This window comes from Portunus trituberculatus, chromosome 48 (assembly GCF_017591435.1).
Source record: "Portunus trituberculatus isolate SZX2019 chromosome 48, ASM1759143v1, whole genome shotgun sequence".
NCBI classification, from domain to species: Eukaryota; Metazoa; Arthropoda; class Malacostraca; order Decapoda; family Portunidae; genus Portunus; species Portunus trituberculatus.
The window spans coordinates 6,701,080-6,719,215 of record NC_059302.1 but is presented as its reverse complement, the minus strand read 5'-3'; the positions used below and the strand labels follow the sequence as shown (position 1 = coordinate 6,719,215).

Genomic DNA, 18,136 nt, shown 5'->3' with positions numbered 1-18,136 from the left:
TAAAGGATGATGCAAGCAGTGATGATATTGGTGACGATAATGGTACCAGAGCACAGAAACACAAAGGATCACACAAGACCAAACAATACCAGCAGAATTTTTGAGGAAGTAATCTAAAGCAGGACACATAGGTTAGTAAACACAAAAGCTTATGGTGGTGGATGTGACGATGGCAACAGAGGTACTAACGGTGGATGTGAAGGAGATGACGGTGGTGGAGGTGGGGGAGGAGGAGGGTCGCCCGGTCAGCCCGAAAGAGGATGAGAGGTGAAAGCTGCGGCCACGAAATGGGACCAACTCAAGTGCAAGGGCGGCGGGGGAGCTGCGAGTGGCGGTCCCTCTCGTCCCTCTCTCTTGCCCTAACATCCTCCATACCTCCTACCCTCCACCCCACCATCCTCCATGCCTCCCTCCCTCCCTTTTCCTTACTATCTTCTCTCTCTCTCTCTCTCTCTCTCTCTCTCTCTCTCTCTCTCTCTCTCTCTCTCTCTCTCTCTCTCTCTCTCCTTCAACATCCATTCTACCTCCCTCTCTTTCTCCCCATCCAAACAACATGTGGCCCACTTGCCCCCAACCCTAACAATGTCCCACCTCAGAATGGCATGCACGTTGTGTGTGTGTGTGTGTGTGTGTGTGTGTGTGTGTGTGTGTGTGTGTGTGAGAGAGAGAGAGAGAGAGAGAGAGAGAGAGAGAGAGAGAGAGAGAGAGAGAGAGAGAGAGAGAGAGAGAGAGAGAGAGAGAGAGAGAGAGAGAGAGAGAGAGGAGTGGGGGAGGGGTCGGTGTTGCCCTATGCATTTCTTTCAGCAACAAAACAGACAATATATGAATGGAATGTATGATTTATCTACTTGTTTTGCAGCTTCTTCATCTACATCCATCTGCTCTTTTCATTGATGGACACAAAAAGTTGCCTTTTCTTGTTCCCGTAATGTATGTTATTGATGAAATGAATGACTGGCTGATTTCCTATTCATTGGCTGACCGCTGCGCCGATTTCTCTTTGGAAAATTATACCCATTAGAGGCGCCCATAAAGCTTTTAAAATACAGAAATAAAAGGCTGGAACAACACGTACAGACGATACTAATTATTCTTTTGCTGTGTTGCGCATACAAATATTTCCCTAATCATATATGCTGGCCACTTAAATGATGACGGATAACACTCCACGTGTGACGAGTGGAACAGTGAAAACACTATGCTGATGGTTGGTTCATTTCACACGAATTGTAGACACATGTTGTCTCGTTAGGTCAGTTGCACGACCTTGACGACTGCTAAGGAATCGAAAGTTGTGAAAAAATATATAAATGGAGCACACACACACACACACACACACACACACACACACACACACACACACACACACACACACACACACACACACACACACACACACACACACACACATACACACACACTCCTCTCCTGACCTTGCTGACAGATCACAATCATATATAACTATGGATTAAATATAAAAATGTAAGTCTTTCCTGTTACAACCACAAAACTCAAACATCTGAGTCAATCATTAAGTAACACGCTGTGAAAATTGAATATCTAGTCTCGAGTCTCGACGACGGGGGATTTCACGGGCGAGTGACTCGAATGATCACGTGGCGAGAGTGATGACTGCACGGGTGTAAGGTTTCCATCCATTCCAGCCATAGACGTGCCGCTGCTGACGCCGACCTGATTGCGTCATCTGGGTCACCGCGTAATGTGAGCTCTGGGTACTGATCCCCCCTGTTAACTTTACCTCTCACCCTTGCATCCCTGTATACATCTGCCCCGTAATTCCTTTCTCCTCTCTCTGTATTCAGAAACGTACTGCTTTCACCATGCCTGTTTTTGGATGCCACGAGGTTGATCAGCAGAGTTCTCAAGAATGTTTGTAGTGTTAATGAATAAAGTTTACTGAATGTAGTAAAGATGCGGTGTAGAAATGTTTCCGAGCATGGCAGTCTTCCTGCTTCCTTTTCACATGCCCATTCAACTCGATCACTTAAAAAAAGTAATTTATTCATACGGTGTTATTATCCAGCTGTTCCTTTGTTTCCTCAATCAGGTTTTCTTTTTCAAAGCGCTTTGTCGGGTGAATTGGTGATGCTGGCATCTGGCGGAGGCTGAGGTGCGGTAAGTCAAGGTTAAGGGAGGCTGAGGGAGTGACGTTCTGACCACCCTATTCTCCTATACTTAAGCCGTGTCGCTAATCTCCCCCTACACCATTGCCCTCGTCATTCTTCCTTTGTGGTCCACTCAGCGCCTTAGGGAGATGCGGGAACGATAGTCATGCACCCGTTGTAATCGCATCTACAGGTGATTATGGTGAAAATATATTGAGGGCGGCATTCATATGGAATGACTTAGCTTTGAATTCAAGACACACAAAAACAAACAAACAAATCTCTCTCTCTCTCTCTCTCTCTCTCTCTCTCTCTCTCTCTCTCTCTCTCTCTCTCTCTCTCTCTCTCTCTCTCTCTCTCTCTCTCTCTCTCTCTCTGCACCCAACCATGGCGATCCAAACATTCCGACGCCGTAACTCACACCACAACACCCGCTAAGCACAACAATACTCCTTATTTTCTACTTATTTTCTCAGCGTAGTGACCGAGACTTTCCCCGCCGAGTAAGAAAACTGGATCATGGTGAAGAATGGCATCAGTGCGTATATAGATTCACTTGTGCTGATGAAGAAACGTTAGAGGGCGGGGAAGCATTTGAAAACCATAGATAAAAAAAATAAATAAATAAAAGTAAAGAAAGCCTGTTTGTGTTGAATATACAGAGATAAATATTAAATGAGAGACGTCGATGAAGATTAAACATGAAAATGGAAAACCGTAAACACTACAACATCGTGACAAACGTAGGAAAGTATAGTGAAGGAAAGGAAATAACTGAGAAATAGGAATAAGCATCTCGTTTCTTTATTATATTTTCCCTTCCTGTCATCACATGCTCAAATAACATAAAACCACCGCCTTGCCGCATGCTTTGTCATCCTCACAATTACTTGATAACACCGCTAGTGCAAGAAGCAAATCAAGTCGAGGATGATAACGATGACAGAGGACGCGAGCAACAATGAGCGGTAAGTGTCAGGCGAAAGTCATGACGGCAGGACGCCAGACAACCTTGCATGACTTAACGAATTCTGTGTAAGATAATGCAAGGCGAAGTTCATGATCTGTGCTTGTGTTTACTTGTTTATCTTTTGTTAAGTAACGGGAGGCGCAAATAAAACATGGGAAACAAGGATAAGTTATGCCAAAAAGACTGTCAATCAAAACAAGGCAAACATAAAATTTTACGGATAATTTAGGACAAGAAAAAAATGTATGAAAAACCTACTTTCATCATTCGTCGCTCACTCCACTCTTGTTAGAAATACAAAAGCTACATTTGGGAATGTTGGTTAATTTATTTGGTAGCGTCTCGATATTAGCATTTCGAAATATTCCATGACGTAGAAAACTCATTAAGTGAAAACAGTAGGAAATACTGTTCACCATTGAGTGGTACAAGAGTGATTATATTAGTTAAAAGAATGAAAACACTGGTTTACTCTTATATCGATGTTAATATTTGACTCTCATACACTTTGTCTGAAAACTAAGAAAGAAAAATAAAGTAAATAATCATATAAAGAATCAGGTTGAGAGTTCCATATTTTGTGAGTGAAATGACTCTCGCATGATTTTTAAAGATGTAGGAAAACTATAATTTTTAGTTACCAATGAACAATAACAAACCACATAGACCCTTCAAAGTAATATTAATTAATAGGCAGTTGCCTTAAATGCACGTCACTCGATCACCTGATGTCGTCACCTGCGAACTCCAAAATAAATGTAAGGTGATGCTTCTATTGTTGTTACTTCCCTTGGAAAATACTTTCTCTGAGATGGCCTAATTAATGTTCACTACCTCTTCACTTTGTGTCGCTGGATCTAATTCGTTACACTTAATCAGATTTGTCATGAACTTTAAGCTTTATTACCTGTGCTCTAAAAGGAAGCAGTTCAGTAATCACAACATTTATAAGTTCTCCTCCTCTACCTCTTCCTCCTTGCTTACTTTCACAGTTACCAGTCTCTTATAATAATGTCCTGTCTTCTTCCTAGGCAAATGAATCCTGAAATGAAAGTTTCTATGTAAAGTAAAATCTTCCCTTTTCCTTTATGTCTTCCTTTCTTATATTCCTTTTTATGTTTTCCAATAGTTCCCTTCCCTCTCTTCCTATTTTCTAACAGGTTTACGTAAATTCTTACTCTACTAAGGGTATAATATTCTTTTTCATGTCTTCTTTCATGCTGCTTGCTTCCACCATTTTGTCTCTTTTTCCCGACATTTTATTAACCAACTTACATTCTCACTCTTAAATCACAAACAATAAAATCATCCTCTCTCCTATTTCTTCACTGTGCTTCTTGTTTCTACCAGTTCTTTCTCACTTTCTTTCCACCCTCTTCTTATTAGGCTCACACAGTCATTCTTTCCAAGAGTCTCAGACGTGCATTGCATCCTGAGTCGGAAGCTAAACAACTTTTTTCTGTCTTCATTGATTAAAAGTGTCAGTAGCTGCAGGGGGTAAGAGTGTGGCGGCGCCTGGGAAGGGAATGGAGGGGAAGGAAAAGGAGGAGGGTGAAACTGAGGTGATAGTGAGATGCTGCAGGGGATGAGAGAATGAGGGTGAAAGGAAAGACTACGATGACTCCACGCAATGATTAGTTAATGGCCTGATTACAATAAACAAATCCAACAGTCATGAGAGAGAGAGAGAGAGAGAGAGAGAGAGAGAGAGAGAGAGAGAGAGAGAGAGAGAAAGGGGCTATATGTCTACGCATCATCTTCCGTGTCTGTTAGTACTATGAATATATGAACACTTATCCATAGCCACTAACATACACTGCAAATAATAACAGCTGCTTCAGATCTAATATAAGTAGAGCAACTAGTGATGTCTGATTCATGAACCACACGTCACCTTGCCTTCAGTCTCAGCGTTGAGTATTCAGTGGTGCTCGCGCGAAAGTTTTTACAAGGAATATTGAGACAAGAAAATAATACTGTACTATTTTCAGTGGTCGTCTTATGGAGAGGTCAAATGATTATGGATGTGGTACTACAAATCTAAATACACAAATGAATAAATATATCGATAAATGTTCAAATACTTAAAAATAATCACGCATTGATATTTTGGGTTTTCATTGTTTTCATTTAACATTTCTTTTCATTAAAGCAGCCCAGCAAAAAAAGCAACCATTGACATGAGTAATAGATAAGGCACCTGTGGACAGACACTTTCAATGCCAGGATAGCTAAATACACATGCTACATCAATAACCTTAACAGTTAATTTCTCAATCCGTCAATCATCATTATCTGTGGTGACAGTGATGCTCGCGTGGGCATCGTCAGGCCTCACTGATTCTTGAAAAAGAAAAATATTTTTTGAGTTACCAATTTTTTCCAACAAGCTTCTCTACAGGAATAAGTTAATAATATATGTTAACGTGGAATGTTTTACAAGCGCATCTGCTGGGTCATCACCGTAAGGAATTCAGTATTCATGAAGGGCGGGCAGGCCACGCGACGCCAGACGGAGCCTCCATTTCATGCTACATAACCATGCTGGTGAGTCAAGGATGACCAGCTTATAGTCGGGCTGCACATTTTTCGATGGGGAGGTCGCGGCGGGCGTAACCTCAATGTTGGGTTTGTTCTGGAGCGTAGCTGGTGACTACAGAAACGCCCTGACCCGCCCCCTCCACGATGAGCAGGCCTAGAAAACGGTCCTCAAGGTTAGAGCAGCGGTAGGCCCACGGTTCAGACGTGGGTAGGCAGACACCTCTCACAAAAGAGGCACGTCCCTCGAGTTCTCCCTCCTGTGTGGCCAATCCCATTTGTATCGCGAATTGTCTAACTGTCCTTCATGTTTCACCACCTACTCGTCTCATATGTTTTGGTCTCCCTTCTCTAAAATGCGATGTAATAATGTAGACGAAAAAAAATCATACAAGAGGTGTTCGACTGTAATATCTTACAGAAAACAAGGCAACAATACACGTATTTCCAAAACAACTTTGTAAAAAATATCAATTCATAGCATAGATAACTTGTACAACACAACGAACACATGATAGACGCAATGTGCATGGGAAGCAGCAGGGTGTGGTGATTTGGCAACGCAAAACTGTGGGTACTGATTACTGATGGCGGTGATAAAGGCAGCGGGTCGAGGTGGACAGGGTTGGTGAGTCTCCCTACGTCAGACAAGGCTCTGCTATTTGTGAGCCGCGCATGTAAAGGGAGTGGCTGCGAGAAAACCTTCCTTGCTAATGCATGCTTTGTGTGGCGACGAAGTGGTGAGGGGGAGAGCGGTCACACGGGGTTATCTTTGTCAACTGTGGCATACGTGAGAGAGTGAGAGTGAACACAGATTGCAAGGTGAGAGAAATTATGCACCCTAGTTCTCTTACACAATTCTCTGTGGATTAATAGCCAAGCGGAAATTAACGAGCAGAGCAGCAGCCAAGGATAATTAATATGTATTGTTATATCATTTTAAGCTAATATATTAGAAAATTTTCTTTTCGACGTGGATACACTATGAATGTAATCATGTGCATAACGTCTCAGAGTTTTATGAAGAATAGGAAGCTGAGGAGAGGAAAAAACAGGAATAAAAGCAAGAGGAGCAAATAAAGATAAGAAAAGTCCTTATGTGAAAATACTGAGCACACACACACACACACACACACACACACACACACACACACACACACACACACACACACACACACACAATAAAGCAGAGAGAAAACTGCCTGCTAGAACGAGGATATGAACAAACAAAAATTTACCGATAACTTGGGTAATTTTGAGTGAGCTGATTTATATTGTGTAATACGTGGAGATAGGAGGAACCTAGATTATGGACCGTTGATGTAAGACTAGTGACTGGTGCCTGGTGGGCGAGACAGGTACATGCTGCAAGTACGAGTATAGAATAGAATATATAAAGCCATTATCATCATGTCTTGAATGACCTCACCAGTCTTACGTGCAGAGATACAAAGAAACAAAACTAAACCCGCTTTCCTCCTTATCTCTCAAGATCTACATCAATCAATTAACCTTTCTTCACCCACTGCACGGCGACATATGACCCCGTTGTTGTTGTGCTATGAGTCAGTTAATCAATCAACCGCCCGCACCATTTTTTTTTCTCACCTTCTTCACTCCACCCATCTATCAATCACCTCCCTTCCATACACTTCCTCCCGCTCCTTTCATCTCTCCCGACAGTCCCAGTTTCTTAAGTTTTCTTCCATAATTCACCTCACATCTATCGCTATTTCACGCTTCTCATATCCCGTTATCTTGATGAGAGATTAAGTTACGTTCATTATACCGCGGCCTTTCAAGGTAAACTCTAATCAAGCTTCATTTCGATACCTGACGTGCTTTCCTTACTCGTACATTGTGTATGTCCATATTTCAAGACTATTTTCTCCTTTATTCATAGCTTGCTCATAGCAAGCTGTAAAAGTTTATATTCTGTTTTATTTCACATTCACCTAGCCGCCTCCTCTCACTCCTTATTTCTCCTCCTTCTACAACATAATGTCCCTCACTTCCATACCTGACATAGAACTCTCGTTCTTTTACGCTCACATATTATGTCCATGTTTAAAGTTTCTTTTTTTTATCTCTCTCCTTTTCAGAATTTGTTTGTAATACGGTGTGAAGGTTTATCCTGTTTACCTTCACCTCTCCTCCTTTTCCTCCTCCAACACAGGCCTGTCCTCCTCCAGCACCTGCCCTCCTCCCTCCTCCTCTTACTCCCTTTCCTCACAACAAAACGTGCAATACCATAAGCAGAATCACTGAATAAAAGACGGCGTGATGCGGTTTCCTTTTCCACGCTACAGTTTCAGTTGTTTCGTTATAAGCATGACTGTAGTAAAAGGTGTTAATTGCAGGGAATGAATTCGATATGACATACCAATTAAAGCGACTGTAAAATAAAGGAAGGGCAGGTACTTTAATTCAAAACTGTAATTTTGCAAGATTGTCATTGATACTAATTAGTGCACTAAATAGGAGACAAGTAGACTAAAGACATTAAGTGCTTCAAGATATCGTAAATCCTTAGATATTTTTATGGCGTATATTTTGTAATATTACATACATCTTTATGTTTTCACAGTAGACTAAGTTTGAATATACATGGTCCTTCAAATGGTTAACATAAGTCAGTGCACCTTTGGAATCAAGCACTGGGATGTAAAAAAAAAAAAAAAAAAACGTACTTTCTATATATATGTATGTTTATATATATATATATATATATATATATATATATATATATATATATATATATATATATATATATATATATATATATGACAGGAGAAAGGTACACAATGTTTTCACTAGAATCATTCAATTGCTGAAGGTGAGAGTTGTTAATAGTATCCATAGTTCTAAGTGACGATTGGAAATTCTGTTGAGAAAAAACTGCGAAAAATCTACAGTTTCTGCTGAAGTATTTACAATGGAGGGATGAACGGTATTTCTGACCATCACGAAAACACCTCCCTCTGCCGATCCCTAGCAGTGTCCTCTTTATTTCCTGGTGCACTTATTAGGGGCTCCGATGCAACCACGACTGATGCTTCTTCCACCTGACAGCTGACCATCTAACCTCCATATGGTGCCCCGTAGGAAGGTAAAGGTAGTGGTTTACCTTCAAAACTAACACACGTACACACAATATTTTCTCTCTCTCTCTCTCTCTCTCTCTCTCTCTCTCTCTTTCTCTCAATGACCTTGAGATCTACATTAAATGACCACATAAATACTTCTACCTAAAAGTTTTTACAACTATCTTTAACTGAATTAGCAATAAATGCAATAAATTCATTAGTAGTAACATACTCGTTTAAAAGCAACAAAAAAATGTGCAAGAAAATCCTCCACATATCCCGTGGAGAGAGAGAGAGAGAGAGAGAGAGAGAGAGAGAGAGAGAGAGAGAGAGAGAGAGAGAGAGAGAGAGAGAGAGAGAGAGAGAGAGAGAGAGAGAGAGAGGGGGGGGAGAGGCAAAAAAATAGGGTTTCGAAACGGAGCTAATGGTCACGGTTAATGGTAATAATTCCACAGGTACCTACCAGCCTAGCTACCTACCTCTCACCGGCCCCGTTATCACCACTACCACCATTTACTCATCACAGCGCCAAGTCAAGCCACCATAACTGAAAACACCAACACACCTACACACACACACTTACAATCTTTCTCCCTCTCTCGTATTGCTAAATCCGCCTCCTCGGGCTGATACCGCCACCCCGACAGTCTACCCCTCTCCCTTCGCCCTCCTCTGTTGGCTATAGGTCTCCTCTCCACGGGCTAGCTGTCGGCACGCGGCCTGGACAGCACCACGGAGCACCAGCGAGCATCAGCACACTATGTTCTGTTTACTTGCTTACACGGATGGTCTGCCGTGGTTGAATCCGGGTCAAACTTCCATTATGCAAATTAAATATAGAGGCAGTCAGTCAAATTAAAAACAGTAAGCGGTTGTTCCTTCTCCGTGTGTGTGTGTGTGTGTAATTCACCTCGGTCGGCTGCTGGTCACCCAGCCAGTCTTCCCCATTACGGAATAAGCTCAGAGCTCATAGACCGATCTTCGGGTAGGACTGAGACCACAACACACTCCACACACCGGGAAAGCGAGGCCACAACCCCTCGAGTTACATCCCGTACCTATTCACCGCTGGGTGAACAGGGGCCACACATTAAGAGGCTTGCCCATTTGCCTCGCCGCACCGGGACTCGAACCCGGCCCTCTCGATTGTGAGTCGAGCGTGCTAACCACTACACTACGCGGTGTGTGTGTGTGTGTGTGTGTGTGTGTGTGTGTGTGTGTGTGTGTGTGTGTGTGTGTGTGTGTGTGTGTGTGTGTGTGTGTTTGGGGATCGTGCGCGTGGTCTTGTTTACTTACTACTATTCATTTTTTTTCTTTTTTTATCAAACGGAAGGAAGAATGCAGTGATTTCAGGTCATTCTCATATCTAAAACACTATAATTTCAAAGCGAACCGAACAAGACGAACTGAAAAAGACCTACACTTACACAAGATTCACTACCACCCACACCTGATATAGTAAACCCATGGAGAGCCCCAGTCACACCTGCGCACACCTGGTCACTGAGTCAGTAATGGGGACGCGGCCTCCTTCAAACGCACACACCTTCACTTTCGCCCAATGCCTCCCTGCCTTATTTATGGGAGCTGAAAATTCGAAACGTATTTATAATTGTGGATGAGGCGCTGGCAGAGGAATTTATGCAGGTGATAAGATTTATGTCCAATGGGGAGCAAATGTGAGGAGTAGGCAAGATGATTTCAGACAAGTTCATCTGATAGGTTAATTTAGTATTGTTTGGGTCTCTCTCTCTCTCTCTCTCTCTCTCTCTGTGTTCCTATTTCTGTCGGTGTGTGTGTGTGTGTGTGTGTGTGTGTGTGTGTGTGTGTGTGTGTGTGTGTGTGTGTGTGTGTGTGTGTGTGTGTGTGTGTGTGTGTGTGTGTGTGTGTGAGAGAGAGAGAGAGAGAGAGAGAGAGAGAGAGAGAGAGAGAGAGAGAGAGAGAGAGAGAGAGAGAGAGAGAGAGAGAGAGAGAGAGAGAGAGAGAGAGAGAGAGAGAGAGAGAGAGAGAGAGAGAGAGAGAGAGAGAGAGAGATTTAAAACCCCACGTCACACAAATTTGTCAGTAAACAGTAAACAAGTCGATAAATATTGTTAAGGTACTCCGAAGGATCGTCAGTTTGCCAACATTCTCCAATGCTACTTTCTTTGTGCAGTTTTCCTCATTAATAGATACAACTCGCTATTTAACTCCTTCAATACTGCGACACATATTTAACTAGAGACTTAGGTGCGATTGAATAATTTTATTGACATTAGGAATGGTCTATGGAGGTCAGAAGATTAATAGCCACATTACTTTAATTCCCCACATAAGTTTCTGAAGCTCTATAAAATCACCAAAAAGTAAACAGAATGAATATGAAAACGCGTCATGTTACTCAAGGAGTTAAAATACACTTATCTAGTTGATTTCAAAAGAGATGCAAGAAGCTGAAGAAATCGATATCTTCAATGTAATTTTGAAGCATTATATCTCCCATTAATTAAACAGAATCGTCTTCTAAATATATGTACTGAACACGTTCATGATTACTAGTAACATAATTCAAGAGCAAAGAGGAAAAGTTTAATTCAGTGATAACAGGATCCCAGCTTGGACAAAGAAAAAGGAAGATTAAGAACATATCTGATACTGAGATAATTACAAGTGAGGCTGGATGCCCCTTTGAAATTCTTGCCAGGGAGGGACTGCGGGAGGCTGGGTCAAGGTAAGGAGTGGGTGGCAGGGGAGGGAGGAGGAGGTTGTGGAGTATGAGAAAAAAAAAAAAAAAAAAAAAAAAAAAGATGGCATTTAAATTGAATTAAACGAAATCTTTGTACATTTTGCTGTTTTTAGCTTTCTGAAGGTATTCATGGATTCCACCACAACATGAACATACCTATAAGAAACAAAGAAAGTCGTGTACAAATACTGAGCTCCTTTACTGATAAGGCTGACGTATGGAAATATTTGTGATAGCACAAAGGGATGGCGCTGTGATAAATGCACGATTTATACGTCCAGTCAGGCGACACAGGTGGCACAAGGCAGCACCATCAATATCCTGACAACAGGCTTGACCAGTGCCTCTGTCAGCTTCGCCTTCCCTCGTCTTGCCGCCGCTTAGGCCTTCACGTCTATACAGAGAAAATTATAGCCAGCTTCACGCAGCTCTCTTGTGAATTATTGCCTTCATGTTTGCTTGTTCTGGCTTGGGACGTGCTTTCAATATTCTTGAAATTGTAAGTGAACATGTTTTTTTTTCTTTTAAAGCCAGCAGTCGCTAACGATAAACATTTATAATGATTGCTTTACTGTAAATTGTCAGATAAAACTAGTGAAAGAGTTCTAACCCGGGTTGATTTTTTTACTTTGCCAGGATATGATCACTAGTTTTTGTAAAGAAGAAAAAAATTTCTCCCTCAGTCTCTAGAGAGAGAGAGAGAGAGAGAGAGAGAGAGAGAGAGAGAGAGAGAGAGAGAGAGAGAGAGAGAGAGAGAGAGAGAGAGAGAGAGAGAGAGAGAGAGAGTCAACCATATGGCGTTCTGCATGAGGATTCTTGTCGTATGCTAGTGACTTTCATATTAATCATCCCAGAGACTAGTTAATTCCTACTTGCCCTCCCAGCACGCGGGCCGCCTCGGCATTAACCCTCGCCCTGGATGGGACCGCGGTAAGTGGAGTGCTTATGAGGGTAGCGAGGGAGACCATTGGGACTATCTCTTCTGCTTCAGACAGGTCAATCCTCCAGTGTAATCTGTGATCTACCACCGCATGCTGATTGATTCGATACCACAAATTGTTCGGTAACTCTCCATTTAGTTTAAGATGATAAATGTAGGAATGACTATGAAATCTATTGAAATAAGGTGTTTGAAGGAAACAAAGGTGAATACTGGGTTCAGATCCATGCAAATTGTAGACAGGATACGAAGCAGTAAAGTAGGAAAATTGAAGGTGGTTACTGAAGGGATGATTATTTGCTAGTTAGTGTTCTGTTGGAGGCGCACAAAACCCATGAATATCAGGGCCATGAGAGATGTTGCGAGGTTGCCAGACAAACGCGTAACATTGTTTTCTTATTTCCTTTTGTTACTTTGTGAGGAAACAAAAGTGGCACAGTGAGATCAGGTGTGAACATAAACACCTGCTTTACTTGCCATTTCTATGTGAAGGTCGTGAAAGACTTTGAGCTGACTTTCTCTCGCTCGTCTCTCCTTTCCCCCTATCTTCCCCTTGTAGTAAATCTTAGCAGATAACCTTGGAAGCAGATAACTACACTGCCGAGAGGCAAACGCATTAAAAGAAGTAAGCAGCCGGAGAGAAAATTGCAGTTCCACCGTAGTATATATTTTGCACTTTACAATTTCGCCTGTAATCTGCTTCTGGCTAAGAATGGTGACGCAGCATATTACAAGGCTCACAGGAATGTGTCTTGCTTCTAGAAGTGAAAATACTGGAATAATTAATCTTAAGTGAAGCGAATTTTCATGACATGATTGATGGACCGATATGATACCTGGAAACGCTCAACTTAACGGTACACTAATTTGACCCTTACGTAGTGGTAACATCACTTTCATCTCACTTCTGTTGCCCTTTCTCAAGTGACTTATGGCATCCTTCAGCACAGGTGTGAGGTCTGCTAAGGACACCTGCCACACCTGATTTCCTCACTTGTTACACGTAGTTAAGGTCACTTGCCGCTGCCTGGCTCAAAGGAGGCCGTCACTAATCATGAAATTGCAGCTTCTTCATGTGGCAAATTGATAAGTCGCGCGTGACATCTGTCTAGTCGCTTACCTCTTTAGCACAAGGACAATAAGCAAACTAGAAATGCAAAAACTGTATCTTATTAGTTTCTTTATTCATACTATTCTATTTTTTTTTTTTCTAAAAGCGCACTTCAAGTGAGGGTTCATGAACTCTGATGATAGAAATAGACAGGTATATTATGTGCAGGGATTGCCACGTGTAAACCTGCTGCCTTCTTGTAGTTCCATTTCTTCCTTGCGTTCTTATGTGCATATATATTTGGATTCTGAAAGCTTCCCCCCCTACACACACAAAAAAAAAAAAAAAAAAAAAAAACGGTATAAACCCAACCTTTGCTAGAAACAAAATCCGAAACAAATAAGGAAAAAAAAAGTAGTTTTGTGATGCACTACATACACAATCTTTCAGGGTCATGAACGTATACATCTCGCAACAAAAACCATAATCCCACACCATCACTCAGACAAAAAGAATCTCTACTGTGGCACTGAGCGCCAAGACAAGCCCCGCTATTGAGCTCTACAGCCTGCGCAATCAAGTGAACTATGACAATATTTGCACATCTTTTTGTTTATCTACTTTTTCTACCCACACGAGGTGACCTTCCTGGGCCACACCTTCTCATCCTCTATTGATTTCACTCCCATCATAGACACAATTTGGGTTTCTTCGTCCTCTAATGACTGCGAGGAATGGAGGGAAAAAGTAAAGCAGCGAAGTGAAAACCAGCGTGAAAAGTCAATACTGTATCAAGGCGTTTCAGAGAGAGAGAGAGAGAGAGAGAGAGAGAGAGAGAGAGAGAGAGAGAGAATCTTTTATAATCACTGAAATAAAACTACAAAGTCATGTGGTTTAAGCTCTCAGATATTATAAGGTTCTCTCTCTCTCTCTCTCTCTCTCTCTCTCTCAGTATTATACCTCCTTGCCCCATTTTCATATTTTCCTCATCTTCTCTTCCTCCTCCTCCTCTTTCTTGCCCCAGATACTCTTCTTTTATACTCTCACTATTTACTCCAAACTTTTTTTTTTCTTCTCCGCCATAAAAACTCGTCTTGCCTTGCTAACTCATGTTATCTATTTTTTCCCCTCCTTCAGCTCGTAGAATGCACACACCCTTTCAATAACTATAAACGGCTGGGCGGGGTAGGGCGAGGGCGAGGGCGAGGGCGAGGGCGAGGTAGGACGGGGGTCAAAACGCTGGGTAATAATAGGTGACTGGGTGGGTGGGTGTATGGCTGAAGAGTGGGGCGAGGGAGTGGATGATGGGGTGGGCAGAGTCTTAAGGGATGGGATGGAAATGGGGAAAAAGGGGCGACTGACCATGACGAGAATCTATAGTGTTAAAGAGGTTATTCTCCGAGTTTGGCCACGTTCACTGCAAGGTTAGGTAGGGGGACACAACAATAGCAGCTGGAATATTTGTATTACTCATGATAATAGAAATAACAATCATCTAAAATCCATTCACCTAGATTTTGGTTCATAGTGGAAAGAATACGGGCTGTGCTTGACAATATACCGATAGAGGTTTCTAAATGTTTCCTTTTATTATTTTTTTCAAGGTAAATTACTGAAGAAACTAACGAATATAGTCTACAATGACGCGGAGGAACATCGTGTGGTCATTATATATTAACTGAAACAAACTACCACAAGGCTACGGAAAAAACCTTAATACTCTAAAGCAAAAGTTATTTCATCATCCAGTGTATTGAAGGTGGACATTTTTAACACATTTATATACAAATATAGTGAATATTCTTGCGTGGATCTTGAGGACATGACTTGTACGAACGTTGAAAGAGTGACGAGGCAATGTACTGAGGAGCGTGCTACCGTGTCTGAGGGGAAGGGTGAGGCTTGAAAGGCGTGGCTGGTGTGTGTGTAGTAGGTGCAGTACCGTGTGGCGGTGGAATTAAAGAGGTGTGGAGGGAATGGTGTTGCAGAGGGTGTGAGAGTGTGAGGGAGTGGGAGATACGAGACGAAGGTGGAATGTGCGTGAAAATAGGGATGTGAAAGGCATGGGCGGGGTGGTTGTCGACTTAATGATCTGACCTCGAGACCACAGGAACCCAAAATTGGCCCATAAACGCTGGTAAAAAAACGGGATCGGGTTTCACTCAACATTTTACAGGAGAAGATTTCGCAAACTTAAAATCACAGGAAAAAGAAGAAATCCATAGCTTACCACGGAGATCATGAGTGACTAGTACAGGGTTAAATATTGTGAAAGTTTTGAGGACTAATACAAAACATTGTACATGAAAGAAGGAGCTAAAAGGTGACAACTATATTAGGAAATAAAGTATTGAATCGCCTACCTGAAACAGACTACAGGACTCAATGATATAGAGATGAACGCCATGCAACACCCAAACTGCACACACACACACACACACACACACACACACACACACACACACACACACACACACACACACACACACACACACACACACACACACACACACACACACACACACACACACACACACACACACACACACACACACTCACACAAAGTGATATTTCTGCATCATTTCTGAGGTATTTTTTAGTATAAATAAAGAAGGTGTTTTGTGCAATCTTTCCCCTGCCACCTCACCCTACCACCTTAACCCTGGCCTGAGGCCCTAGTCACTAGGGCCTATAGTGAGACCCTCGGCCCGGGACGGGGTTCCCGTCTCAGCAGGGGGGCCATTACTTGTGAAAGGGGAAATGTGAACATGTCGGATTATTTAGCTAAAAATGACAACTTAGTGGGAACCTTTACTTGTGCGTGAGGTGAATGAAATGAGAGTACTTGTGGCGGCAAAATTTGAGGGATTTTGAACATGGTGTTTTCTTGTAAATCATATATATATATATATATATATATATATATATATATATATATATATATATATATATATATATATATATATATATATATATATATATATATATATATATATATATATATATATATATATATACTGTAGATGTGAAAGCAGATTGAGTGAAGTTATGTAATTTGAGAGGTACTTTGCATCTGACATTGCGCAGTTTTTTTTTTTTTTCGATAAGTACGAAGTTACCTTTCCGGTGTGTTTGCGAAATGTTGAAAAATAATGTTCATCAGTAGAAGAAAAATTCTTTACCAATTATGTAATCATGAAATGAGGACTATTGCTCTCGGTATCTCAGACCAAACAATGTAAGAATATTAATAATTAAAAACTAGATCTTACTGTTGCTTATAATAATAGATCAATAAAATTTTATGGTTTGATAAAGTGTATATGGATGTTGATAGTATAATATTCACTGGCATTCAAGGGACTGTACTGGCTGACTATGCTAATTATTCTCCTGACGAATGGAAGAACACTGAGGTGTGTGTGTGTGTGTGTGTGTGTGTGTGTGTGTGTGTGTGTGTGTGTGTGTGTGTGTGTGTGTGTGTGTGAGGGCCAGCCAAGGGGAAAAAAAAAAAAAGGCCCACTTGAGTGTGTGTGTGTGTGTGTGTGTGTGTGTGTGTGTGTGTGTGTGTGCGCGCGTGTGTGTGTTCGTGTGCGTGTGTTTCACTGTTTGATCTGCTGCAGTCTCTGACGAGACAGCCAGACGTTACCCTACGGGAGCTCAGAGCTTATTAGATCTTCGGATAGGGAGACCAGGCAAAACCACACACCGGAACAACAAGGTCACAACTCCTCGATTTACATGTGTGTGTGTGTGTGTGTGTATCTCCACCCGGCCGGGGTCGAACCCCGGTCTTCTGTGTGAAGCCAGCGCTCTAACCACTGAGCTACCGTGTGTGTGTGTGTGTGTGTGTGTGTGTGTGTGTGTGTGTGTGTGTGTGTGTGTGTGTGTGTGTTTCACTGTTTGATCTGCTGCAGTCTCTGACGAGACAGCCAGACGTTACCCTACGGAACGAGCTCAGAGCTCATTATTTCCGATCTTCGGATAGGCCTGAGACCAGGCTCACACCACACACCGGGACAACAAGGTCACAACTCCTCGATTTACATCCTGTACCTACTCACTGCTAGGTGAACAGGGGCTACACGTGAAAGGAGACACCCAAATATCTCCACCCGGCCGGGGAATCGAACCCCGGTCATCTGGCTTGTGAAGCCAGCGCTCTAACCACTGAGCTACCGTGTGTGTGTGTGTGTGTGTGTGTGTGTGTGTGTGTGTGTGTGTGTGTGTGTGTGTGTGTGTGTGCGCGAGAGAGAGAACGTGTAGCTTACAATAGTTCCCCACATAAATATTGCCAAACAGTTTTCATAGAAAGTAAATATTAAGGGGGTAGCTTTTCTAAATGGTTATACACCAAGTAATATATATACTGTGATCAATTAGGTTCAAATAACATGCAAGCATAAACTTAAATGTCATGTAGAAGGCTTATAACAAATATTCTATGTATTAAACATAACAATAATGTCTTTTTCATGCCCTTCCTGAAGATTTTGAAAATTACTTCGGTCACCCTTTCAATACAGTGGACTAACGTTTTCTTTTAGGATAAAGTATGTAAAACTATTGTATAACTATTTGTTTTAACTGTACAAGTAGGTGCATGTTTTCAGATAATATATTAAGTAATATCAAATTTCAGCAAACAGAGAGCAACACCCATAATCAAGCCTTCATTTGGTGGTACAATTCATGTCGTT

The 18,136-nt window shown here is 41.8% G+C and overlaps 1 protein-coding gene across 1 annotated transcript in view; it reads right to left on the bottom strand.

The window, feature by feature from the left end:
• The window catches only part of LOC123498617 (mucin-5AC-like), a 178,242-nt gene that overhangs the window by 159,220 nt on the left and 886 nt on the right, over positions 1 to 18,136 (bottom strand). The window lies entirely within an intron of this gene.